The sequence below is a fragment of the Vulpes lagopus genome, chromosome 10, assembly GCF_018345385.1.
Source record: "Vulpes lagopus strain Blue_001 chromosome 10, ASM1834538v1, whole genome shotgun sequence".
In the NCBI taxonomy this organism is placed as follows: Eukaryota; Metazoa; Chordata; class Mammalia; order Carnivora; family Canidae; genus Vulpes; species Vulpes lagopus.
Genome location: NC_054833.1, coordinates 90,984,605 through 91,012,118, shown reverse-complemented (window position 1 = coordinate 91,012,118; position 27,514 = coordinate 90,984,605). Strand labels below are relative to the sequence as shown.

Below are 27,514 nucleotides of genomic sequence, written 5' to 3'. Positions count from 1 at the left end.
CCACATCGGGCTCCCGGTGCATGGAGCCTGCTTCTCCCTCTGCCTGTGTCTCTGCCTCTCTCTCTCTCACTGTGTGCCTATCATAAATAAATAAATTAAAAAACAAACAAACAAACAACCCATCACGTAAGTTAATACGCAGCATTACTATAGATTACTTATTGAGGAGAAGGGATTGATGAAATCCAGGGAATTCATGGGTCCAGGCTGCCTTGGAGGTGACGGATCAGGTGGGTAGTGCCACCAACAGCCCTGGGGACATCCAGGGCTGGGGTGTCCAGTGTCAAGGCAGCTTCTAGGCAGAGGTGATGGCTATAGGATCTGCACACCTGGAGAAAGGCGCAGGGACGGAAGGAAGGGCAGCTGCACAAGCGGCCACCAAGCGCTGCACCTGTGTCCACGTGGGGAGTGGGCGGGAAGGCAGAACAGAAGGTCTAGCCAGTCTGCAGAGGGTCTGGAAAACCCAGCCAAGCAGTGAGGATTCTCCTTTGTGGGCCATGAGGCACCTGGAAGGCTTAGTTGATCCCCAAAGCGTTTTCGTTGTTTAAAAAACGTGCAAATTGGCTGCATATCACCTTGAAGTCTTCAGAGGAAACCTGCCAAAATTTAAAATAATAATGCTGCCCATATGAATGATAAATAGTAATTAGGGCCTGGCACTGTATCTAGCCCCCAGCCACAAACAGCCACCCTCGTCCATGCACAACCTGCATGGACCTGCCACATGCACATGAGAGACACAGATGCGGACGGGGGTGAGGCACCAAGATCACGGCGACCTCTCTGAACCCCATGTTCTCCCCTGAAGGGGGCGCAGACACAATTCCCCACCGATAGCACCCGAGGGGCCCCGGGAGACACCGTGCAAGCAAACCCTCAAAAAGGCGTCAGAAAGAACTGCCCAGGTTGGGACAGGGAGTGAAGGTGCAAGCGGGCCAGCCATTCTCCAGGTTGGCTCCGATGTTCCCTCCCTCCTGGCGCAAGGAAGACCTGCCAGCAGGTGCGTCCGAGCAGTGCTAAGAATCTGCTGTCACGGGGTCGCCTTGATGCTCACTGCAGGGAGCCCCTGTTCGTGCAGGACCTAGGAGGGGGCAGACCTGAGGCTTCTCAGCTCCACCCAGAGGCATGTGCACATCCAGGGCCCTCAAGACACACCACCCTGGGGGGCAGCAGCCCCAGGGCTACAGGGTGTCCTACCCCTGATGTCACAGGCTGGTCCTCTGGCCTTCATGGGAGCCTGGGGGCTGCTGGCAGAGTTCATACCTCCCCTGGCAGAGCACTTGGGAAGGCAGGACACAGCCCTGCAGGGGACGCATCACAGCTCACAGGGCCTGGGGCCTCACTGCCTTCACTTCCCAGATGCTCTGAAAGGGTCAGGTCCTCACCCCGGGTCACCCAACGCTGGAGCAGGGCTTGAGTTCCCTGCTCACCTCCTCAGATCTCCAAGCTGTGGTTGATTTTATGATTTAACCCCCATCACGCGGGAGAGGCCTAGAGGCAGGGTGGCCTCATACCACCTCCAGGAGGGAGGGAACCCCTGCCTGTCTCGGGATGGTTGCTGGTCATACTCTTTGGGCACCTTGAGCTGGGAGCTCTGGGACTCTGTCTTTCCAGGGCCTTCTTCTTGGTAGACTCTGGAACATTCCATCTTCTTGCTGTAGGAACTGTCAAAATGTCCCACAGATTCCAGTCCTAGGTCACTTGGAAGGCACAGCTCAGCCTCCCTCAATGCAGGTGGGGCCGAAAGGCTCAGGGAGTCTGTTTGCAAGTCCTGTTTCCAGTGTGTTTGTGGCCAAACTGAGGCCCGGCTTTCCCACCTGCTCACAAGACCCCACTGTCTACGCTACTTGCAGAGGAGTCAGCCTCGTGCCTGGGTACACCTGCACCGGGTGTCAGATGGGCTGTTGTGGGCAGGTAGAGAGACCCTTTTCCCCCACAATGCTCCACCAGCAAGGACCCATGCCCACCCCTCCCCACCTCTCTCCTCCCCTCCCGGCCACCCAGCAGCCTCTGCGGACAGTCCTTGTGGATTCCTCCAGATATTTTCGTGTAAACGGAATCCTATGTGGAATGCAAACCTGGGCACCCACGAGTCCTACTGTTCCACCACCAGGTTTTCTCAGCTGGGGTCTCACATCTTTTCCAGTGACGAGCCAGAGGCTGCATTCAGTCTGCAGGGCCTCGGCCTGCTCACCTGGACACCTGCACCCTGGGGATAATGAACTCTTCCGCGGGGAGGTAACAGAGGATCCAAGCAAAAACAAGCACGTACCAAGTTTGCCATAGCCAACAGGCATACAGTAAGTGCCAACTTAGGACCAACCTATCCACAGGCAACTCCCTGAACACTTGCTCCCTTGAAGGTGCTCCTTGGAGCTCTCCATGTGCACTGGTTCATCTGTCATGCCCCCGATCCTGAGAGCAGGAGGACTGGGCAGGTCAGGCCCTGGGCCGCTGTTCCCCCCCCCTCCCCCACCAGCACATGTGGAGCCCATGACGCATCCCCTTCTTCACTGAGAGCTCCTGTGACTATGGAAGGTTCTAGAGCTGTGTGTGCATGATGGCCATTGTGAGCAAGGTGGCCACGTAACCAGGAGCCGAATCTGTGCTTTCACTTCGTGTTATTCAGCGTGGTGCACGGCACAACGCACCGCCCGGCAGCCAAACCACAGGTGCAAAGAGAGGCCCTCCTCTCCCTACCCAGAGGGTGCCACACCTGCCTGCCCACGTTGTGCCCGGATGGGGTCCCCTGCTCCCCAGGGCCACCTAGGGAGGCGCCACTGGGACTGGGGTCCCTATGACCTGGGAACAACACCTCCTTTCTCTGAATTTAAAGAAAACAGCCTCCTCTGGAAGCAAACCTTTTAAACAGATGTTTCCTCTTGGCAGGCCTCCTGTGCCTCCCCCGCCAGGCCTCCCGGGAGGCGGGGCCTGCTCAGCTCTCACACCGAGGCACAGGGGAGGCCAAGTGATTTCAATTCTTTTTAGGAAGGGGGAGGAAAATATTTTTAAAAATGTGTTTTACAAGCCTGGCTTTGCCATTGTTTATGTAAACAGGTAAATTGTTTCCTGCCTCAATTAAAAACATCTGCCACATAAATGAATACCAATTAACTCATCCTGTTTTTAATTACTCTGTTAATTACACGCAGGCAGCAGAAAGGACGGCTGGGAGTAGGGGAAGCCGAGTGTGGTCCCTCCCCCAGCTTGGCAAGGATCCGGAATGTGTCTGGCTCCTGGTGGATGAGGGTGGCAGGGAGGTGCTGGCACAGCGCCAGCAGGGATTCCCCGATCTCGGGCTGCTGAGTGGACACCTCTTCCCAGGGCCCCCTGGGCCACAGCAAGGAAGGTGGAGTCCCCTCCTGCATGCCCTCCTGCCCTCTGCAGCCCCGTGACTCTGCCCCGTCACTGGAGAAGAAGGAGGGGTCTTCCTGCCGCCTCCTCCCATCTCGGCCCCATGTTGCGGAGGAGGGAGGCAGCCAGAGGGATGGAGGCCTGGATCTGCCCCAGGAAGGCCTGTCTGGGGGATCGGAGTCCCCCGGCAGGCAGGCACTGCTAGGAAATGATACGGAACTAGCTGCTGCTTAAGGACAACTTGTCTTCTGCCTGCCTTGCTGGACCGGAGCCCGGCGCCTGGAGCTTGCTCAGCTGCCTCTTGGGGAGCACTGCCCCGACCCTTGCTGGCTCTTCCTACCCACCCTCCTCCACAGCCTCCACTGCAGTCTGCAACCACCCAGCCACTTCCACCTGCACCATTGTTCAGCCCAGTGTGTACAGGAGGTGCTCAGGGACACGCACTGAAGACACATGACACGGCATAGACTCAGGAGGGCACGTGCAAGGTCCTGTGGCTTGCACTTGTGGGGAGGATTTAGACCTAGGACTGCATTGCGGCCTATGTCCCAGCAGCCACACTCCGCTCTCTCCCTCCTAGGGCATCCCAGGGTCCCCTTCCACCCAGACAGTACACCCCACCCCCATAGATGTGTGTGGGTGTCGATCGTTGGCCCCACCCTTTCCCTAGGTTTTCTGGTTTGTAGATGCGATGTGGTCAGAGCTGGCTGGCTCTCAGAGCCCATCCAGGCTGAGGGGCCCATAGGTTTCCACCTGTCTGCCATGTCCAGCCAGGTGCTGGGCACCAGGGCCGCTCACGAGAAGAAAGAGGCTGTCAGCTTGGTCAACTCAAAGAAAGGAGGGCTGCGATCCATTAGCCATGTCTCCCTGGGCATCAGCGTGGAAAGGGATTGATTAGTCAGGTCTGCCCTGGACATTGGTATGGCCAGCGTGGGTCAGCGTTCTGTGTATTGGCACATGAGGGTCCAGTCTACCCCTCATGCCATAGGTGAGAAGTCTGATGCTCAGTGTTCTAGAACATTCTCCCTACCCTATTATATGTGGGTTTCTACTCAGGGAGCTGCCTGCACTGGGGGCAATCTCTGAGGGGGGGGGGTCAGCAATACACAAATGGGCAGGCCAGAGCCTACTCGATGCCCTCCCCAGGCAAATTCCTTCCAGAGCTGGGTCCCGGCTTGCAACCCTCAGACACTGGCGACAAGCCACTGCCTGGAATCCTGTCCAGCCGCGGGGAGAGGACAAGGAACAGCCAGTGCTAAGTGCAATCCTTCCCACAGCCTGTGGGGTTGTTCTGTTATTTAATAAACATAAAGAAAACTTAAAATGTGTTTCTCTTTCTAGAGCACAGAGAAGTTAAGTAACTGCCCAAAGCACACAGCTAAGAAGGACAGAGCTGGGGTTACAGCCCCCACCTGATTCCTCCAAAAATCCCAGGTCTCGCCAGCTTGAACAACATGGTGGGGAGGCCTACAGGAGCCTTACAGCATGCCCTGGACTCGCAGCAGCTGGGGAGGGGTTGGGTCTGAAGTCCAGGGTGTGCCCACCTCCTGGCCTCGGCTGTGCACACATCCCTTGGCTGGGCACAGCTTCAGCATTTCCTGAGAAGTAGAGGGTGCCTGCCTCTGCTTCGCAGCATGGGCTTGAGGATGCTGACTCTCTTACAGAGTCTCTATTGCTTTCTGCCTGCCTCCCCTTCCAGGCAGGCCACCAGGCTGACTTCTTGAGTGTTGTCTTGTGGTTTCCTGAGCCACTGAGGGCCGAGACCCCATTTCTCAGGACCCGCCCAGCATGCTGTCTGGGGTATTTGCACCCTCAGACCTCGGCCTGGGGTGAAGGTCTCCTTCAGATATCCTGCCACGGGCATTTCCTTCTCATACCTGCCAGCCATCCTAAGGATCTGGGCTGTTGCTCTGGGGCCTTCTAAGCAATGGGAGCAATAAAGTGCATCTGGTAGCAGTGAAGTCATGTGGGGGCAGGGGGCTCCCTCTAGCTTGTGGGGTGGCCACTGGGTCCCAACAAGGGGAGTCCCATTTTCAAGCACAGAGGCCTGCTCACTTGCATGAAGCCTGAGCCTGTCTCCACGCCCCGTGGCTCTCTGAGGGGCAGCCAGGAAGCAGGGTCCATCTCTGAGGCCTGTCCCTTGCAGGTGGTCCAGATGAGGTGTCCTTAGCCCCTTGTGGGGATGAGCCCAGAGACCCACTAGTTGTGGCTTCACATGGAGACGGCCTCAGGAAGAGACTCTCAGTTCTGGCAGCATGCCCACACCAGGGTCTGAGGACAAAGGGGCAATGTAGGGGTACAGGTGCAGGGACCCCCGAGAGGCCATATGGCCATGCCCAGGGTTTAACCCCAGGATCTCCAGGCTGAGATTTAGCCTGTGTGGAAGAATGCATTCGGGGAGGCTGGCCCTCCTCAAACCTAAACGAGGGGCTTCTCTGGCTCCATGACACAATCCTGTCCCAAGCACAGAATCGCACTATCCATATCCCACGAGTCACACAGGCAGCGGGTGCACGTTCCTTACAGAGGGACAGTCTGGGAAAACTGCAAGCCACGGTCAGTGGGCACTCACTGTGGCCAAACCACGGGTTTGGCGTCTGTGCCGTCACTGGCACCCCAGTGGAAGTGCCGGGCCACTGCTAAGGGCCACCAAGAGGGCAGGAGCCAGGCGCAGGGTTCACAGTCCCCTGGCTGTCGGGCCGTGTCCACCGTGGGCACAGGGTCTGTTTCCGGCCCGGGCCCTCCCGCAGCCTTGGGAAGGCGCCAGGCGGGCAGATGGGCTGGTGCTGCTGCAGCCGAGCTAGCGGCTGTGCGGGGGAGGTGAGACAGGAGCCACCCCCGCCTCCCTCCCAAGTGGGAACCTTCTGGATGTTTTGACTCTCATTCCACCAAATGGTGTCACAGAACCTTGAGGGGATCTGGAGTAGGTTCCTGCTGAGTCAAAGCAGACCTCGGGGGATTTTCTGCAGGGGTGGCTTCTGCGGCTGTGGGGGTACCAGGCTCCTGGGGAAGCTGGGGACACACTCAAGGCTGCACTAGGGACTTAGAGGCTCCCCTCAGGCCTATGCGCTGGGCGGGGCCCGTGGAGCTCCCCCGTGGCACATGCACTGTCCGGCGGCACATCCGTCAGTGGGAGTCAGAGCTGGCTTGGAGTCCCGGGGCCACCGCACCTTGTCTCTGTGAGCCCTCCGCCAGCCAGGCCGAAGCACACGCTTGTGGTAGCATGACAATGTCCACGGCCACTTCCCTTAACTAGACCAGGGTCCCGGCCTCCAGAAGGCCCACTGCCCCACCCTCAGGGTCTGGGGGAGGGTCCCCAGTGTCGACTGGACCCCCACCCCTTCTGTGGAATGGGAATGACCACTGTGCTGGCAGGCTGCTGTGAGGGCTGCTCAGCTAGAGCCGACCTGAGGCCCCAACACACGGGCATGAGTGACCACTCGGCTCAGGGTTATTCAGGCTCACACAGACTCCCCTCTGACATGGAGCCAGACTGACCCGTCCCTCCACCAGCCCTGCAGGTCTGCTGGCTCTCAGGACATCAGTTCAGGGACAAGCCACCTGCCTTGTGCATCCTCCAGCTGCACGCGGGCACTGGGCCAAGCCCTGAGAAGTGTCTTGAGGCAGAGGCTCACTGTGCATCATGACAGGACGGGTGGCCTGTGGTCAGCCAAAGGGCTTTCTTTAGGCAGGACTGGTGGGCCTGGTTCCGGGTACCCTGTGGGGCCTCCCCACGGCTGCCTCACAGAGGGCTCTGGTTTGACCTGAAGGTCCCGCTGGGCCCTGCAGCTGAGGCAGGAGGCCTGTGGGCCTGGTAAGTACAGGTCCCTGTGGGGATCTTCTTTGGGAGCAAGGTGACTGCTGTGGTGTGGCCACGAGGGTGGGCACTGAGGCCATGGGACCTCGAGGCCAGCTCAGGCGTGTGCATGCTCACAGGAAACATGCTTGTTCTCACGCTACGATATCAATGCCACCTCGGAATGGCCAAAGCCCTCCATGACCTCAGGGTGGCTCCCATGCTCTCCCTGTCCCCCTCCCTCTCACAGCCCCACCCACAGGTCCCCCAGGGCTGGTCTTCACGTGTGCTGGGCATGCTCCTGCTGCAGGGCCTTTGTGTGGCTGTGCCCTAGGTCAGTCCCCTTGCTGGCCACAGCTGAATGTCCCCTGACCAGAGAAGCCTGGCCTGACCTGGACAGCATCTCCATCCAGCCCAAGGCCCTCCCTGGGACCCTGGAGGAGAGAACATCTGTCATCTCCTTCATTTCTTGTCTGTCTCTCTCCAGAAACCAGCAGCCCTGCAAGGGCAGTGTCTCTCTGCCTGACTCAGGACCAGTGCCCAGCACACAGTAGGCACTCAATCGTTACTCATCAAAAGAACGAACAAGTACCACCTGACCCTGACGCTCTGATGATGCATCCCATCTCCACCACTTGGCTCCATGCTGCCAGGCAGCCATGACCACTGTGGTCAGTTTCCTGGGCATGCATGACTGGGGGCCCCCTGGAACCAGCATGCCAAGCCTGTGGTGGGAGGTCAGGGCAGGAGGCGGGGGGGGGGGGTGGATTTCTGGATTTCTGTGGCATAGGAGAGCTCCCTGTCTTCCGATTTGGAGAAAAGGGGAGGAGTTAACTGTGCACTCTGGCCAGGACCTGGGTGTTCACATTCTGCTCTGTTTCCACATGGGCTGGGTGAGCCGAGGGTCTGCCAGTGCTTCTGCAGGGACCTCCCCACCTGCCTCCTACCCTGCATGGGGACAGCAGTTGCCCAAAGGCCTGGGCTCCCTGGAAGGCTGAGAAGAGAAGTACCTTTTCTCGGGGGCTCCCAGGGGGAGGGTCTCAGCTGGGGAGGCTGGGAGCACAGGGGGCCAGGAGTGACATCTGCTGCCTTTACCCCATCCTCCCCAGCCCCAGTCCCCTCTGCCCACACCACATGGGCTCCTTGTGCATCAGGGCTCCCAGTCCTGGGTGATCAGATGGAGGGGCTCCAGGGAGGCGCTCCTAGCACAACCCCCTGGCCAGGCCTTCTGTGTGGAGAGCCCCAACTGCCAAGGCCACTGGCCTAGGCCTTGGGTGCCACAAGGCAGAAACACAGCATCTTTCCCAGGCCCTGTCCAGACTCCTGACCCAAGGGCCCCAGAGCACACAGGTGGGTGTTCTGCTGCCCCGAGTTTGGAACAGTCTGTTTGCACCAATCGGAGTTGGATAACTTCTCTGCGAGCTCCTGTGTGAGCTCCCAGCCCCTGCTCCATCCATCCATCACCGTGGCAGGAATGTGCCCTCTCCTGCTTCTGAGCTGCTTGCTGCTCCAGTGCAAGGATGGCATGGAGCGAGCCCTGAGAACTAGCACCGTGGGGGGGGGTTCAGTGAGGACACATGCCCGGGGCTGACCCCTAACCACCTCCCTCTGCGGCCTCACAGTCCTAGTCCCAACTGGAAAGCAGAGATCTGGGGTTGAGGAAATGGTGGAGGCAGATATGGTGGTGACAGTGTGTGGGCCGACAGGCCACCCTGTTCAAACAGCCCCCTCCCCAGCCCACCAAGGGTGTCCTGACCAGCCATGACCCTGGGGTCAGCAAGGGGGAAGGCTGGTACAGGGCAGATGGTCCCCAGGGCCTCCAGGGCCTCTACTGCACTGGGTGCTTGTCTGGGCTCTGGGGCGGCAGGAAGGGGTACAGGATCCTGCCCCCCCCGCAGAACAGAGCCCACGGAGGGGTGGGGGGAGCAGGGCACCGTGGGGAACAGGGCAGGGGGGGCACTCACCCAGGAGAGAACTGAGGCTGACCTGCAGGAGGGGAAAGTGAGAGCCATGCAGGTGTGGGGCAGAGGCCCTGGGTGAGTGCACACTCAGTGTGGTTGGGAAACAGTGAGGAAGGGGGAGCAGAAGCAACAATTCAGGGGGTGCAGCTGTGTAGTGGCTGCAACTGCCTGGCTTTTAAGGGGACCCCGAGCTGCCTTCCAAGGAGGCTGGGGGCAGAGCTGTGTTTGCTGCGGGTGCTGGGGATGCAATGACCGCGTGAGGAACCACACCATGGTGTGGTCACCAGGCGCTGCCATCTCTGGATTGTAGCAGGATCTCGTGACACAGCACAGGGAAGCCTGGGCCCATCAGCAAGCGGCACTTTGTATCAATTCGTCCCTGAAAGCCCAGTGGATGGGTTAACCCTAGGTGGCCACAGTGTGCATCCAAGAGAACGCCCACAAATATCACACTAATGTTCACAGCACACAATGGCAGTGCAGTGAGAGGTAGAGAGTGCCTAGAGGTCTGCGGACCAGTGACTGGCACACGGGGCATGTCTACCTGACAGTTGGTATTGTCTGTTCCATGAGAGGTGATGTGTGGCAGAGGGGACAGCATGTACAAACCCCAAACACAGTAAGTGAGTGACAGCCACCAGCCACAGAGGCCACAGGGTGCACGATCCAGTCTGCTGGGATGGGAGCGGATTGGTGGTTGTCAGGGCTAGAAGGAGGGAGTGGCCACGACCCCCCAGGGTCACATCAGCACGACAACAACTAAAGGCTGGAAGCACCTCGATCGTCCATCGGCAGAAAGAGGGTAAAAAAATGTGGCCCATCCCCATGGTGGAGTATTACTCAGCCATCAAAAGGAGGGCTGTTCTGAGCCCTGCCACAGCATGGACAGGAGGACAACATCCTGAGTGAGGTCAGCTTGTCTCAAAAGACAAACACCAGAAGATTCCCTCTTGCACAAGGTCCCCATAAGAGTCAGATCCAGAGACAGAAATAGATTGGGGGGGGGGGGCACCTCTGGGGATGGGTGGAGCTCCGGTTAGGAAAGATGAGAATGTTCTGGAACTGGAGGCTGTGGTGGCAGCACAACAACGTGTACGTACCTAATGCCCCTGGACTGACACTCAGAAATGGTTAAGATGTTCAGTTTCATGCCCTGTGTATTTTGCCACAATTAAAAAAAACTTAGAGGGGATGTGACTTCCCCTCTTCCTCCTTCCCACAGCCTGTCTACACTGCTAGTAGCTCAGGGTCAGAAGCCCGAGCTCAGCATGAGGGTCATGGCTGTGTGACAGGGGTCAGGTGGACCTTCCTTCCTTCGTTAGTGGCCACGGCCTGACCTGCCAGAGGCATGAATGTGGAAGGACCACAGCCTCCCCCTTCCCAGGCTCTGTGCTCTTGGTGACCTGGGGTACCCATCCCTATGAGTGAGAAGGTAGGGTGGGACCTCGCTGACCCCAACTCTGGCTCTCCCCTGGAGCTGTGGGTATTGGGGAAAAGGAGGGTAGAAGCCAGGCCTGGGTCAGCTGGTCACATGGAGGTAGGACACCTGTCCTCTATGTTCTCTACCTCTATGTTCTCTACACCCCATATATGTAGGCACACCCCAGTGGCCAGGAAGGACCCTAATGAAAGGTCTTCCCAAATGACCTCACAAACCAGGGGGTCTAATGGGCTGGAGTCCTTTGTCAGGTGGGGGTTACCAGAAGGGAAGGCATCCAGGTAGCGACCCTCAGCCTCTTTGAGAATCAGCTAAAAAGCCCTCCAAATACACATTAGTGCCGGTCAACTCCAGGACTTCACAGCCACCCCCTGACCTGCCTCCTCAACCTCAAAGCCCCCAGACACTGTACAAGCTATGACCTTGACTTGGAAAGAGAAGCTGTGCCAACTCTGACCATAGTGCCAGATGTTGTGCTGGGTCCCTCACCCAGGTATTTATCAGAATTGCTGAAATATGGAAAAGGAGGTTTTCCATGGATAGAGAAGAGCCTGAGGGGCCAGGCCACAAAATATACTGACTGGGGACTAGCATGTGGGCAGTGTGGTGACAGGTGTCATGGGACAGTCCATACAGATGTGCAGTGACAGGTGTCCTGGGACAGTCCATATAGATGCTAATGACAAATGTCCTGGCACAGTCCTTGTAGATGTATTACAGTGACAGGTATTGTGGGACAGTCCATACAGGTGTGCAGTGACAGACATCCTGGGACCAGTCCATTAGATGTGCAGTGATAGGTATCCTGGGACAGTCACTATTGATGGTAGTGACAGATGTCCTGGGACAGTCCATGCAGATGTGCAGTGACAGGTGTCATGGGACAGTCCATACAGACGTGCAGTGACAGGTGTCCTGGGACAATCCACATAGTTGGTAGTGGCAAATGTCCTGGGACAGTCGCTTTTGATGGTAGTGACAGATGCCCTGGGACAATCCATGTAGATGTGCAATGACAGGTGTTGTGGGACAGTCCATACAGACATGCAGTGACAGGTGTCCTGGGACAGTCCATATAGTTAGTAGTGACAGGTGTCCTGGGACAGTCCATGTATATGGTAGAGGCAGGTGTCCTGGGACAGTTCATTAGATGCGCAGTAACAGGTGTCCTGAGACAGTCCATTTAGATGGGTAATGGCAGGTATCCTGGGACAATCCATATAGATGGTAGTGGTAGGTGTCCTGGGACAGTCCATTAGATGTGCAGTGACAGGTGTCCTGGGACAGTCCATGTAGATGGTAGTGACAGGTGTCCTGGGACAGTCCATGTAGATGGTAGTGACAGGTGTCCTGGGACAGTCCATGCAGATGATAGTGACATGTGTCCTGGGATAATCCATGTAGATGTGTAATGGCAGGTGTTCTGGGACAGTCCATTAGATGTATAGTGGCAGGCATCATTGGGCAGTCCATGTAGATGGTAGTGACAGGCATCCTGGGACAGTCCATTAGATATGCAGTGACCAGTGTCCTGGGACAGCCTATGTAGATGGTAGTGACAGATGTCCTGGGACAGTCCATGTGGATGGTAGTGACAGGTGTCCTGGGACAGTCCATGTAGATGGTAGTGACAGGTGTCCTGGAACAGTCCATGTAGATGGTAGTGACAGGCATCCTGGGACAGTCCATTAGATATGCAGTGACACGTGTCCTGGGATAATCCATGCAGATAATAGTGACACATGTCCTGTAACAGTCCATGTAGATGGTAGTGACAGGTGTCCTGGGATAGTCCATGCATGTGGTAGTGACAGGCACCCCAAGACATCCATTAGATGTGTAGTGACAGGCTTCCTAGGAGAGTCCATGTAGATAGTAGGAACAGGCTTCCAGGGACATTCCATGTAGATGTATAGTGGCAGGTGTCCTGGGAAAGTCCATGTAGATGGTAGTGACAGGCATCATAGGACAGTCCATTAGGTGGTAGTGGCAGGTGTCCTGGGACGGTCCATGCAGATGTATAGTGACACGTGTCCTGGGACAGTCTATGCAGATGGTAGCGACAGACTCCTGGGTCACTCCACTGGATATATAGTAGCAGATATTCTGAAATGGTCTATGTTAGGTACATAATGACAGGTGTCCTGGGACAGTCCATATGGATGCTAATGACAAGTGTCCTGGCACAGTCGATGTAGTCCACTGTAATACTATAGTGACAGGTGTCCTGAAATGGTCCATGCAGGTGTGTAGTGACAGGTAACCTGGGGATAAAGTCCCATCTCTGAGTCCCCTGCTAGTCCTCTCAGTGGATACTGACTTCGATCTCTGGTTTGTGGGGCCCTAAGTGGGGCTGACCTATTCAGACTTGAGTCGGTCCCCAGCTGAGTCTGGAGACACTTTATACACAGTTCCCAGGAGCTGCAGTGCAGTCAGGCCGGAAAGGCCAGCTGGCTGCTGGATGCTGCCACACGCTGCTGCAGTGGTCACTATTTTGGACACACAGGCCAGGCCCTGGGCTCCCCATGAGTGCCCCAGGGCAGCCTCCCTCTGGACAGCCAGGTCAGAGGTCATGCTTCCTTCTGGCCTGGTTTTCACACCTCCTGCACCCACACATTATACACTCTCATTCACATACTTTTGTGTGCCCACTCATGCACGAGGACTCCTTAGGCAGGGGATCCCTCGGTGGCGCAGCGGTTTAGCACCTGCCTTTGGTTCAGGGCACGATCCTGGAGACCCGGGATTGAATCCCACATCGGGCTCCGGGTGCATGGAGCCTGCTTCACCCTCTGCCTGTGTATCTGCCTCTCTCTCTCTCTCTGTGACTATCGTAAATAAATAAATTTAAAAAAAAAAGGACTCCTTAGGCAGAGGGAGAGTTCAGCCACGGTCCATGGGCTGAGCTACTCTGCTTCTGGCTGGACACCCCCCCTACCTGTGCAGGGACGCCCTCTCCTCATCAGGCAAAGAGAAAGGTACAGGTCGTTGAGAACTGTGCCTTCCTAGGAAAGAAGCACCCCAGGCTGCCATGGTTCCCCCTGACATGCTGACCAGGGGACAGGAGGGGGCCTCTGGGCTGACGCTGGGAGCTCAGGTGGGATGCGCAGGGCACGGAGTAGCAGGTGCAGCTCCTCCTGGACACATACACTGCCTGGAGACTGACCAGGACTAAAGGTCGCCCTGGACACTTCCCTTAGTGGTCTGACCTTGACCAGCAACCCCCCCACCCTGTGTCTGGACATTGCCTCCCTCTGTCTCCCCATGTTCTGCCCTGGATGGCCTTCTCAAAATGCAACTCTGACCAGCCCCTACCCCTTTCAGCCAGGCACGAAAGCCAGAGTCCCTTCTGTCCTCCAGGGACAAAAGCCAGAGTCCTTTCTGTGCCCACTGTGCCACAGTCCTGCCATCAGGCTCACCACCCGGCCTCCCCCGCCTCGAGCACCCGCCCCGCGTTGCCTGCTTCCATGGGGCTGTCCCCAACGTCACTTCACAGTGCCCGATGCAGGGAGAGGCGTCTGTGCCCGACGCCTGCATCACCAGCCCCATCCCAGGGATCCTCATCTGTTGGTCATTGGGAATTCCCTGGGCACCCTGCCCTCTTCTGTCTGACACGGCAGCCACGAGCCGGCCAATGTGGCTGGTCAGAATCCAAAAGCCTAGTGTGCAAAACACATACAGAACCTCAAAGTCTCTAAAAAAACAAAAAGCTCTCAATAATTTAAAAAACCCACTGCAGAGTGAAAAGACAATATTTTGGATACATTAGGTTAAATAAAACATATTACTGAAGTTGGGCAGCTTTCTTTCTCCTTTTTTAACACAGCCACAATCTAAACCTTCTGTCGTGGCCATGGGCCTTGTGCGTGGTGCCGGGCGTAGCTCCGAGCCGCCTGGTGGGAGCCAGGGCTTCCTGAAAGGAGCCGGCCCAGAACACCTCCTCTAGGACGCGGCCTCAGGGGCCCAGAGAATCAGCTCTAACTCTAACTCACATCACCCAGAATAAGCAAATGAAACTCCAAACTCCCGTGAGGCCCACAGAGAGGCCACATCTTGGCGACAGGGACACTGTACCCAATCCGACCAAGCAGATGGAGAGGGTCTCAGCCCAGACCTCCCACCCCCGCCCCTGAGCTGCCACAAGAGGGCGCACTTCCTGTGTAAAAGGCAGGAGCTCCTGCATCTGCAGCTGTGGAGCTCACAGGTGTGCGACCCACAGGACACAGGGCTCAGGCGGGCATGGTCAGTGAGGTTCACACCACGTAGCCATCCTGCCCCTTGCCTGCCGACCACGGCCCAGCTGCTTTCTTTACAACCCCAGATGCTCAGGACACGTTCTCTAAGGCAGCAGAAGGGCCACCCTGCTGACCGTGGCTGCGCCTGCGTGGACATGCATTCTACTAGCAGCACAAATGCCTCCTTGTCCTTCCACCCCTGTCACAGCCAAACTCCAACGCGGAGCAGTGGCCTCTGCCCAGGGGAGGCCAGGGGCTGTCTGGACTTCTCAGAAGCAGGGGAGGGCAGCGGGAAAGGGTCCCCACGCTTACGAGACTCTCCAGCCCAGGCTGGGTAAGTGAGGCCGTGGCGGGCTGCAGGGGTCAGCCCAAGGAAGGCGTGGGGGCCTGCTGAGGGAGTCCCCGCCCCCAGCTGTCTGGGGACCCTGGAGCGGCAGAAACATAGAGGCTCCAGAGGCAGGTGACCTGGGCTCCTGAGTTGGAATCCCACCTCTGCCACCAGGCAGCCATGGAACACGATGACCTCAGCTTCCGTGTCCCTGCCATGAAATGGAAGGAGGGACAGGGCTTGTGTCCCCATAGGTGGGGAAGAGGGTCAACAGGCATAGGGCCTGTGCTGGGCTGCAGGACACAGATGCAGGGAGAGGAGAGAAATAAGGTTCTCCCTCTGCAGAGCCACCTGATTCCCACACTCACCAGCGAACACCAGGACCACAATGGTACCCCTCAGAGGGCGAATGTGACAGCCACGTCCATGAGCCAGTACTTGGGACAGACCACATGCCAGACACACCTTGGCACAATTTGAAGAGGGAGGAGGATGCGTGGCTACATTTTGCATTTGAAACTGGAGACACAGAGAGGGTAAGAGATTTGCTGATGTCACGCAGCCACTGGGAGGGGAGCTGGGATTCCAGTCCAAGCAGTGGAACCTAGAGAGGCCAGCGTGCTGCCCAGGCCTCCCCACTGCCTCACCCTGACTTTCCTGGGTACTCCCAGGTTAGGACCAAACAGCAGGGATTTCCCTGAGTCGGATTCAGGGCCAGGGGGCTCACAAAGCACCCTCCCTGCCAGCCCCGGTCTCCTTCTGCTCTGCCCGTGCCAGACTTTTCTCTACCCCAGTAAACAGACTTGAATGCGCCTGTGCCTGGAACCCTCCCCAAACGGCCGCCAGGCTCCCGGGCTCAGAGGCACCCCAGGGTCCTGGCAGTGCACAGCCTCACTGTGTGCACCCTGGGAACGGGGTGTGCACTCGACGTGGCCGCTGAGAGCGCGTGGGGGAGCAGCAGAGCAGGAAAACACATCTTCCTGATTGCGGCCCAATGCATCTTTGTTTTCCTTCCCGGTGACATCTGGCTCACCGTGAGGTCCTAGGAATTACAAAAAGCAGAAGTCTTCACTTCTGTTTTCGTGCTGCAGGAAACTGCTGCAGACAGCCCGAGTGGGAAACGTCTTCTCGCACGTCTGAGGCTCCAGCTCAGCCGCCTGCCTCCCGCTCCAGGTCGAGCTATGCGCTCAGAAGTGGGAACTGGGAACCGATTATTTATCACTTTCACATCATGAGTTTCCATCCCGCATGCCAGGCCTCTGCCTGGGTCTTTCCACTGATGCTATAAGGGCGGTTTCTACTCTAGGAATTTGTTTCCAGACAGTGAAGCCCTTGCTTGCATTCATGTTCTTGGCTAAGGGCAGTCCTCAAACGCACTTGAGGGCCCAACCACCTCCTGCAGCCCCTGCCCTTTGCACTGCCCCACCGGTGCCCCATGGAAATGGGGTCCCGGCCTGGGGGAACCGTGGAGAGAGAACCAGACCTGCTTGTGCTGCCCAGAAGTCTGGGTCATGACCCCAGGAAGGCATTTGGAGCTGTGTCTTTCCAGCTCAAACAGTCCTCTTGGGGAGACCCAGAGCTGCAAGGACAAAAGACAATCCATCTAGCAACTGGTTGCTTGAAGCACACAGCCTGGTGCCCGCCTTGTCCGGCTGGGGCCCCAGACACCCGGTCTCCCAACACTGTCACATGGTCCGGAAAAGGAGCCTCAGCCAAGTCTGTGGACTGTCCCCAATGAGCCCCGGCTCCAAAGGCTGCATCCTGGGTGGACACCCACCAATCACGAGCTTTCAGCCTCCTCCTGCCCCTCCAGACTCAGTGGCTCCAGGAACACGTCAGGATCACACACCTGTGGGCCCCACTCTGTATCCTGGGCAGCCCCACTGTGTGGAGACTGTGAAAGGGAAGCGACACCGAACCCATAACTCCGAAAAGCTCCAGGGGCCTGTCCACCTTCGATCAAGAAGCAGCACAGTGTGGAACCTGCCCGCCTGCCTCGGTGAACCTCTCTGGGCCTTGGTGTCCCTGCCTGGAAAATAGGGCAGTGAGGGTGCCCACCATCAGGGCTGTCATCAGGTCACTCGAGGGAAAGCACAGCACAGCACAGCCTCCATGCCTGAAGTGTGTGCTTCGGCTTTACCACTTGGTTACCATTACACTCCTCCCCGGACGGCACGGCTGTTCCTCCATGACCTGCCCGGTGAGTGGGCAGTGGATGACAGATGCTTTCCAGGGCCAGTTCTACCCACTTACGTGCAATCACAGCAGGATTGCTTTCTTGCATTTACAAGTCACAGGGTCCAGCACACCCCCACCCCGCCCCCAGCCCCAGGCTGGGAGGTGACACGAGTTACACAATGGTGTGTTTGCATACCCTCCTAGACGAGCAGACACACAACGTCCAGTGGCTTCTGACAGATGTCAGATGACAATGCCCCTCCCAGCTCCTGTCCTCCCCCAGGGTCCCCAGGTGTGTGTGTGGGGGGCTGCCCCTGGGCTTCCATGATCCAGATGGAGTAGAGGTGTTCCCCATCCCCGTCCCTGACACTGAGGAGCCTCTGGCCCCAGAGGCACGGCCTTGCCCATCACTGCTTTGCCTCATGCACCCGAGGCCGTGTCCAGGCGAGGGTCTAACATCAGAGGCATTAGCCACTTGTCAGAACCCTGCAGATGTAGGGGGAACACAGGCAGTGGGCAGTCAGGCCAGGGAGGCCAGCTCACGGTGTGGGGGGCACAAAGTCAGGGAGCTGCCATCTGCTGGAGACCGCGTGCAGGGAAGGAGTGGGGCCCACAGGCAGACAGGGCTCCCCCCTGAGCAGGACAGGCCTGCGCCTCTCTGGGGATGAGCGGAACAGAGTTCTACAACCCCTGAGGGTTGTCACACAGACTCAGCGAGTGTAGCCCCTTGGTGAGGCGCTCCGGGGCTGCCACCAGCGAGGAGCAGTTACCCTCACAGGTAAGAGCAGTGCAGCAGGTGGCAGGTGTGCACTGGGCAGGACGGAGCCGCCCCACAGAAACGCCGTCCCTTCCTCGAAGGCGGCACTAAGTGAGTACCTACTACATGCCAGCTCTTTGCCATATCTTGAGGGCAGGGGTCGCAGAGCCTCTCCCCTGTTTTGGATTCCGAACACACGTGTGTGTGCACACAGACACGCAATGACTCAGAAAAGGAAGTGGGATTCTCTGAATTCATCCACCATCCTGCACACCCTGGCACTGTGGGAGGCTGAGGATGAATCAGACAACCCCAAACACAGCCCACTGATGGTGCAGGGGGCGGGGGGAAGCCAGCCGACGGCCCCGTGACGGCTCCAGAAGGTGGCAGGGAAAGGCCGCGCCCAGACCCCACCCGTGGCTCGAGCAGCTGGCCTCCCGTGCTGGCTTGGAGCTTGTGGATTAGCAGCCCAGCCTGCCGGCGTCTCCAGATCCTCGCGTAGGAAGGAAAATTAATTTCTTCCAGTCATGCAGAAATGAAAATATGTGGAGCCAAATCAGAGAGACTTCCTGGAGGTGGTAACTCAATTACGCGGATAACCGGGTGACAGAGGAGGCGCTCTGGGGTCCGAAGGGGGTGGGGGTGGCCCTGGGCAGCCCCGGAGCATCCTGCAGGGAGACATCCAGGCAATACCCCCCAGCTCGCCAGCCCCGCTGGGCTTGTGAACAGCCAGGTACCACCTCATGACCGTCCCCTCTCCCTTGTCGCCTACAGATCAAGGCACCTCTAGAGAAAGCCAGATTCCACCAGAAAATGGGTCCTACCCTGACCTCCTCCCACCCTGCGTCTGTCTTGCTGTCGGGGAGCACGGAGCATCACATCTGTTCCTACTGCTCAAGGCTTCCTGCTTCCCCTTCCCCTTCAGTGCTGAGAGTGGTGGGGCCCCTCAGTCCGACGGCGCGGTTCCCTGGGTGCGGTCTCGCTAGCTGCGGAGCAGGACCCTCTGTCACCCCTGGCCCGCGGAGTCCTGTGGCCTCCCACCCCCAGCCGGAGGACAGAGGGGGGTCGCAACTGCGTGTCATGGTGCCAGCTCTCTACGATCATGCCCTGGGAGAACTGCGGCCAGGGCCCTCTGCACCTGCCCTTGCCGGGAGCCACCTCTGGTCCCCTCAGCCAGGCCCACCCCTCCCCTTGGGGTTGCAACCCCAGGAAGTTTTTCAAACCTCCGGCAACTTGCAAGAGCAAGGCGAGGGCACTGAGAGCCTGCCCTGCTGTCCACCGCTGGCCCCTTGTGCTCTGATGGGTGGCCCTGGGAACCTATTTCTGGGGCCAGGAGATGAAACTCATGCAAGGTGGACATGAGGCAGCATCCTGGCCACGGGCCGGGCCTGATGGCCCTGCAGACCCCTCACACAGGAGTGCAGGCTCCTCTCTATTCTCAGAGGAAGTATTTTTCTCCCTGGTCTCTGGAACACGCCTATGGTCAGCCAGCCAAGGTCCAAATGGTGGGGAAGGCAGGTTTGGGTGTGTGGTTTTTTTTTTTTTGGGGGGGGGGGGGAGGTGTGTGTCCACAGTTACAGGGGCCTGCCCTCTCCTCTGTGGTGAGTGCACACACTCCCAGGGGCCGGAAGGAGGGCCAGCCTGGGGCCGCCGTGTGTGCAGAACCCAGCAGCTCCACTGTGGCTCGCCACCAGCCCCGCTCCTTCTGCTCCATGTAAGCCCATCTAGGGCTGAGTTTCCAGCCATCTGTCCCTCCCCGTCGGCTCACACCTCCCTCGGAGCCGTCCCACAGCCTGGCTCCAGGCCTGCCCAACATGCAGATGGACGCTTCCCAGCGGGTGTGAGCATGATCGCTGCCATGGGGCTGCGCCCCGGGCACAGCGGGCTGTTAGGACCCCAGTGAGGGTCACGGAAGCCCCTGGTCCAGGCTCCGGGCAGACTTCACCCCAACACGGCTTAGCCGCGCTGACCGCTAACCTGCGGCCCCTGGCCTGGGGGGCAGAGCTGGAGCCTGAGGAGGCGCAGAGGGGGCTCTGCACCCCCACCCCGCCCAGGGCCGCTCTCTGACCCCCTCCCGCCCCCCGTCCCCTGGACCGGGGCCTTTCGTCAGGAGCCCAGGCGCAGACCGGGAGCCTGCGGGACGTCCCACCTTCGGCGAGCAGTTCCCACGTTCGGGCTGACCACACCCCCGGCAGGTCGAGCTCCGCTCAGGGGAGGGGGAGGGGGAGGGGGAGGGACCAAAGTGGGTGGGCACCGACCGGGCCGGCCCCACCCCGCCCCGGGCTCCAACTTTCCAAAGTGGGGAGTGGTCGGCGGGCCGCCGGGTGGCTGCGCGCGGCTGCCGGAGACCCCAGACGGGGCGCGGGGCGCGGGGCGCGGGGCGCGGGGCGCGGGGCACTTACGGTCCGGAGGTCCGGCGGGGCAGGCGGCCGCGGCTCCCGAGCGGCTCCTCCTTGGAACTCGGTCCCCGCCTCCGTGACTCGGGGCGCGGGCAGGGCGCGGGCAGGGCGCGGGCAGGGCGCGGGCAGGGCGCGGGCAGGGCGCGGGGGGGCCGGGCCGGGCCGGGTCGGGCCGGGGGGCGGCCGCCTGGGTCCCGCCCGGCTGCGCTCCCGCCGCTCCGCCCGCCCGCCCGCCCGCCCGCGCGGGAACAAAGCGCGCTCGCCGCCCCGGGCGGTCTCCGGCCTCCGGCCTCCGCGGCCGCGCGGGTCCCGCCGCCTCCGACTCCGGCTGCCGCGCGCTCGCCCGAGCGTCTCCCGGGGCCCCGCGGCCCCCGCCCCGCGCGCTCCGCCCCCGCCGCCTGCCCCCCGCCGCCGCCGCTGCGCCACCTGCCTCCCGCCCGGCGCCCGACGCGCTCGGCTCCGCCCCGGGGCTCCGGCGGCGGGCGAGGGGGCGAGGGGCCGGGCTCGGTGCGGGGCCGGCGGGGGAGGGGGTGGCCACGGGGGTGCCGGCGCCCCGCGAACTCGGCGGGCGGCACGGGTGCGAGTGCGAGCGGGCGTGGGTGCGGGAGCGGGGCGCTGGGGCGCTGGGGCGCTGGGGCGCTGGGGGCCGGGGGGCGCGCTCCTGGCTGGGGCGTGCGCTGGCCGAGGCGGGGGCGCGGGGCGCCCCGGGTGGCGGTGCGGAGGCCGGGCGGGCTGCAGGGAGCCCACCCTCGCCGGCTCCGCGGGCCGCGCCCTGGGCGGGCGGGGGCCTGGAGCAGAGCGCGCCGCCGCGCACACCCACCTCGCCCCGGTCGGCGGCCGCCGGCCTCGCAGTTTCAGGAGACGCGCGTCTGGCGTCCAGGCGGGAGGCGAGCGGCAGGCGCCCCTCCTCCGGCGCCGCACCTCCCCTCCTGCCTGTCGCGCGGGGCGGGAAGGGGTCCGGGGCCGCCTCCGCGCTCGGCCGGCAGGGGGCGCCCTCCCCCCGCCGCGCTCCGGGCAGTGAGCCCCCGTGAGCCCCGCGCGCCCCCTCCCCGCACGAACCCCGCCGAGGACGCGGGGGCGCAGGTCCCTAGCTCCCGGCCGCGCGGCCTGGGACATTTGCATGTGCTTTGCATTTATTTGCATGTCATTCTTTTAATATCTGAAGAGATGCCCCAAGCTGCAGTCCTGGCCAGTCTGCACCCACCTCTCTCCTCAGGCTGCAGCCCCCGCCCTAGCTCCCTGCCCCCCACCCCCGTTTACCTCTTTCCTTAAAGCGCTTTGTGGCGGATCAGACACATTTGCCTGGAGAGTACATTGTAGTCAATCGGTGCCTTTTTCTTTGCTTCCTTCCTGAGCCCACACATACTTTATTTCTCAGAGACAAGCTGGGGTCCTGGGGTCACAGTCTTAGCAGACAGAGGCCCCAGAACTTCGAAGAGCAGCACCCTGATTTGCATCTTACTTGGCATAAATCTGCATGTGAAGGTCCAAGGTCCCTGATTCCGAGTATAAAAATGCAGTGATGTGCCAAAAAATGTCTTTCTCCTCCTTGGGTTTCCTCCATGGGCCTGTTTTTCTCCGCAGCCCTTGACCTCTCCTTGACTGGCCACTGCCCACCTGAGCTGAGCTAGCTGAGGGAGCCCTGCAGACCTGGAGGGGGGGGGGGCTTGAGGAGGAGGAGGACTGCCCCTGCCTCCTGGGGCTTTGTCCTCGTAGCAATAAGAAGGAGGTGTGGTAAATGATTTAATTACAACGTGAACGTCTGGTCTCTATGCTCCCCTTGTTTTCAGGATGTGCTTATGTGGACTCCGTCCAGCGTGGGGAGAGCAGAGGGTCCTGAACCCAGCTCATAGGAGAATGTGGATCTAAAAGCATCAGGCATGCTCCTGAAAGTCCCAGACTTCATGCACCAGCATGTACCAAAAGTGGCTCCTTTACTTCACGGACCCTGAGATAGCACTGATTTTAAGATGCACCATTACTCTATGTGTCACTAAGAAAGCAGAACAGCTCCCCATTATAATCCTAAAATGCCTCTAGATTTCAGAGATATGAACATGTGAAAAAGGGGCCCAGGTGGACAGCAAACAGATGCCCAGCAGCCAGCTTCAGGGAGTTGAGGAGTCGTTACCCCGGCAGGGAGGCCAGGGCTGCCCCGAACAACAGAGCACTCACGTAGACCACTAGCAGAACGTGGACTCAGCCTGGGCCCTGGGTGCTCTGCAACTAGACCCCCTACAAATGTGTGTTAAGTTACTGATCACAGCATCACTGAGTGAAGCAGGTGTTAGAAAGCATTGGAGACTCAAGAGGTCCCAAACCCTGAGAATGAAGCTGCAGTCCTCGGAGACCAAGCTCCAAGTCCTTGAGTCCATCCCAAAGGCCCCCTCCTCCTGGCCTGAGACAACTGTGGCTGGAGGGAGGGAAGGAGCCTCAAAGGCAGGGCTTCTGCTGGGGATGTGGCCAGGTCAGACGAGGGCCCATCATGGCCATGGTGAGTCAAGAACACAGCTGTGGACTCTTCAAGGGGTTTGCCAGGGGCAGGTCCTGGGCTGAGGTCCGTCTCCATGTTTCCCCAGTTAATTCCCACCCATCTGCCAGGCAGGTGCTACTGGACCCCCACTCTACAGGCAGAGGGAACGAGGCTCTGACAGATTGCCTGACTCGTCTGTGGCCACACAGGCCCACACGGCTGGAAGTTGAACGCCCACCCTGCCTCTCAACCACCTGGTCTCATGTTCCCTCCATGGACTGGTTTTTCACATTGGAAATGGCTCAGGCATAACTTGTGGACAATGGGAGGTGGTATTTAAGGAAATAAATCCTATCCCTGCCCAAAAGGTGTGTGCAATCTGGCCTGCAAGGCCAAACTCACCTCCCAGGAGCCCAGATCACCGGCAAGTCAGCCAAGAGAGGGCACCCCACTGAAAGTGCCGGGTCAACGGGTGCCGAGCAGGAGGGTGAGTTGCAGGGAGAGTGGGGTGGGGGTCAGGGTGCCCCTGGTCAGCCTCCAACATGCCAGCATCTGCAGGAGCAGGAGTCCAGCTCACAGAGGAGGAGCCACCTCTCCCACTAGCATCTTATTTCCGGGCGCACACCCGCAGAGAAGGACAGTACTCTGCCTAAGGGCTCATGGCAGCAAAGCTAGGGCCAGTGCCCAAATTTTCTGCTTTGTGGTTAGGTGTTCTCTTTGGGTCTTTGTCCTTGCTGCCTCTTAGGAAAACAACCCTAGCACGTCCAATCCTCTCCACCTGCTGTTTCCAGCGCTTCTATGAAGGCTGCCCCCACTGAACAGCATCCACGTGCAAGTCCTCACTCAACGCCACAGCCTCTGGCTCGGGGCTTTGATAAAGATATAACTCCTAAGTACGGTTGACCCTTGAACAATGTGGGGGTCAGGGTCGCCAACCCCCTCTCCATGCAGTTGAAAATCCACGAATAATTTTTGACTTTGCAAAAGCTTCGCTAGTAGTGTACTGCTGACCAGAGCCTTACTGATAACATAAGCAGTTGGTGAACACATATTCTGTATGCTACATGGCATTGTCTGCCGTGCTCTTACAATAGAGTCAGCTGGAGGAAAGAAAATGTTATTGAGAAAATCAAAAGGAAGAGAAAATACATTTACAGAACTATATTGTATTTATCAAACATAAATCTGTGTGTAAGTGGACCTTTGCATTTCAAAGCTATGTGGTTCCAGGTCACCTGGACTTGTCAAAGGCCCCCCTGAGCCATGTTCACTCTGCTGCAATAGACCCCTTCACTCTCACACCAAAGGGGAGCTGCCATACAAAGCTCTGGCCAGGTACCCAAGCTTCACCTTCCGGGTCCTTGTGGCCCTCACCACCACCTAGGAGCCAGCCCCAGTCGCCTGAAGGAGATACCGGGGGCCTAGTAAGCTGGGGTTCTTGGATGTCTTTGGCAGAGCTAGGGTTCCACCAGGGAGTCTAGCCCAACAGCCACTGCAAACCCACCGGTCTTTAAAAATAATTCTGAGTGACTCTGGACTACCTTAAGTGTGCTTCTGTTATATCTAAAAATCGAACTGAAATTTAAATAGCTGCCAAGAGTATAAAATCTGATATACTGTAAATTTTTTAAAATAAAGATGCTCTTTTAAATTTATTTTTTAAAATAAAAGTGCAGCAGATGGACTAGACACTGTGTCAGCTGGATAGCCACCTTTATCCATTTAAAGAACACAAACTCTTCCTTAGCATATGAATTCTCACACAGCTCCCTAGCCGAAACAAAGAACTTTTAAACACAACACCAAAAGCCGATCCATGAAGGAAAAATTTGACAAGTGGGACTTCATCAAAATGAAAGGTGTCTGCTCTGTGAAAGGCACTGTCAAGAGGACGAGAAGACAAGCCACGGACTGGGAGAAAATAGTTGCAAAAACATGATAAAGGGCTGGCATCCAACATGTGCAAAGAGCTTAAAACTCAAGAAGAAGAAAACGAACAGCCCAGTGAAAACATGGGCAAAATACCCAAACAGATACCTCACCAAAGGAGAAATACAGATGACAAGCATGTGGACGGATGCTGCACATCAGACGTTACTAGGGAAACACAAATTCAAGCACCAGTGGGATACCGCTGGACTGGCCAGAGCCGAGGGCGTGGGGCACCCCTGGGACTGACCAGGGGAAGGCAGGACGGTGCAGACCCTTAGGAGGGCAGCTTGGCAGTTTCCTACGACATGAAACATGTTCTTACCATACGTTCCAATATTCATGCTCCTCGGTATTTCCCCAAACGTGTTAGAGGCTTCCGTCCACACAGAAGCCTGCACACGGATGTTTATAGCAGCTTTGTTCAAAATTGTCACAACTTGGAAGAAATGATATCGTCCTTTAGCAGATGAACAGACACACTGTGGTTCGTCCAAACAACGGGTGTTAGCGCTAAACAGAAGTGGGCTGTCACGCCATGGAAAGGCCTTAAATGCACATCACTAAGTGAAAGAAGCCACCTGTGAAGGCTGCGTGTGCTGTGATTCTGGCCATCTGACCTCTGGAAAGGCCAGACTATGGAGCCAGTAACACGATCAGTGGTTGCCGAGGTGCAGAGCACTGAGGGGTCTAGGGATACATGGCATTGTCCCTGTGTCCAAACCCATAGAAGATCCCCACCGAGAAGGGAGCCAAAGATAAACTCCGGGCTTTGGTTGCAAATAACGTATGGATATTGGCTCAGTAATTGTAACAAGGGCATCACCCAGTGCAAGATGTTCATCACAGGAGAGCCCTCAGGTGGGGAACAGTATTTGGGAGCTCTCATGTTTCCTGCTCTTTTCTGCAAACCTGCAATTGCTCTAAAAAATAAATTGTATCTGGGGCACCTGGCTGGGTGGCTGGCTCAGTGGTGGAGCACCTCCCTTTGGTTCAGGTTGTAATCCTGGGGTCTGGGGATTGAGTCCTGCATCAGGATCCCTGCAGGGAACCTGCTTCTCCTCTGTCTATGTCTCTGCCTCTCTCTCTGTGTCTCTCATGAATAAATAAATAAATAAATAAATAAATAAATAAATAAATAAATAAATAAAATCTAAAAATAAAAAATAGATAGTATCCATTTAAAAAAGAAAACCCCCAGCAGGTGGACAGAGAAAAGAGAGGTCAGAGATACTTCAGACATCATGTGCTTGTAAGGAAGGGTGTGCGCAGTAGGATCCCACCAGCAGCCCCTTCTGTACCACCTGGATGGTCACACAGCTTCCTTGGTTTATATGTACCTGTCACACCTGACACAATTCTCTCCTAATATTATTTCGGTCTAAAAATATTTTTTTAAGGTTTTATTTATTTATTTATTCATGAGAGACAGAGAGAGAGGCGCAGAGACACAGGCAGAGGGAGAAGCAGGCCCCATGCAGGGAGCCTGACATGGGACTCGATCCCAGGTCTCCAGGATCAGGCCCTGGGCTGAAGGTGGCACTAAACCGTTGAGCCACCGGGGCTGCCCTCAGTCTAAAAATCTTTTACTTTGCTATCATATGGAACTAGGTAAATGGAATATCGAGATTTAAATATTTTCTTGTGTTAAACATCGTGTGTCTCCTGGATTGGATTGTCATCATCATGATTAGCAATATGCCACGAATACAAACCATGTGAATTCATCACACATTTGGAGAATGAGTAAATGAAAAAAACAAATTCTGATTGGAAACACAGGTTTTAAAAAGAGGGATGAGGCAGGGTTTTTGAGTGGTTTGTGTGCTGGTGCATGCATACCGCTCATTGTCAGGAGAAGGCAGGATTAGACATTCATCCCATTCCTGTCTTGAGTTCTCCCGTGAAAGCCTGAGAAACCCCAGTCACATCAATAAACAGATTGGGACAAAAGGGATCTGTGGCCCTGAGACGCTGCTCTGGCCTTCACACAGTTGATGCCTGAGCCACAGGGTGACTCAGCTGACCAGGCCACAGCCTTCTTCAGTCTTGTGGCATGCAAGATTGAAAACTGCCAGACTGCAGAAAGATGTGTTTTCTGAAGCGAGAAGGTACAGGTCGGTTATCAAAGCCGGGCCCAGGCAGGGACATGTAGGCCTTTTTTGGGAAGTGAGAGGTAGTGGCCACTCACAGGAAGCTGGGGACCAGGTTGACTCTGAGCCCCAGCCCATCAGCTGTGGCTGCTGTGGGCTCCAGGTCCTGGGGTTTTACGTTTTCCACACAAGAAGTGAAGCATGAGGCAGACAGAGTTGGGGCTCTAGCTCGGGAGCTTCCCTCCCCCTGGAGCATCTCTTGACTTCCTCCCCTGGCCCCTCACCCAAGACTAGCTCCCACCCAGGAACTGCCCATCCTGCCAGGGGAAGCCCTGCTCAGAGCCCCAGGCAGAGACACCCCAGCAAGGCAGAGGCATGGGCTGTGGGGTCATCCTATCCACCTGGCATCAGGGCTGCTGCGCCTTGCTGGGCTGGGAGCACAGTGCGCCAGGCTCAGGGAGTGAGGGCGCCTCCCTCTGTGTACCCAGGGCCCACCTTGGGAATGACTTCTTGGGGCCTCATGGGGAACCCTGCCTGCCTGGGCCTGCGGCCCACTGCCCCTGCCACCATTAT

The 27,514-nt window shown here is 57.9% G+C and overlaps 1 protein-coding gene across 5 annotated transcripts in view; it reads right to left on the bottom strand.

Annotated features, from left to right (window-relative positions):
- The window catches only part of CBFA2T3 (CBFA2/RUNX1 partner transcriptional co-repressor 3), an 89,648-nt gene that overhangs the window by 38,122 nt on the left and 24,012 nt on the right, over positions 1–27,514 (bottom strand). Inside the window, exon 1 of one of the 5 annotated variants that reach the window (XM_041770929.1) lies at positions 20,450–20,749. The exons of 3 other annotated variants lie outside the window; for them this stretch is intronic. The gene's annotated coding sequence lies outside the window, so the exon portion shown is untranslated. Of the gene's footprint in view, positions 1–20,449; positions 20,750–27,514 lie in introns of those variants that run through there. One more of the 5 variants, XM_041770927.1, reaches the window with a different exon arrangement.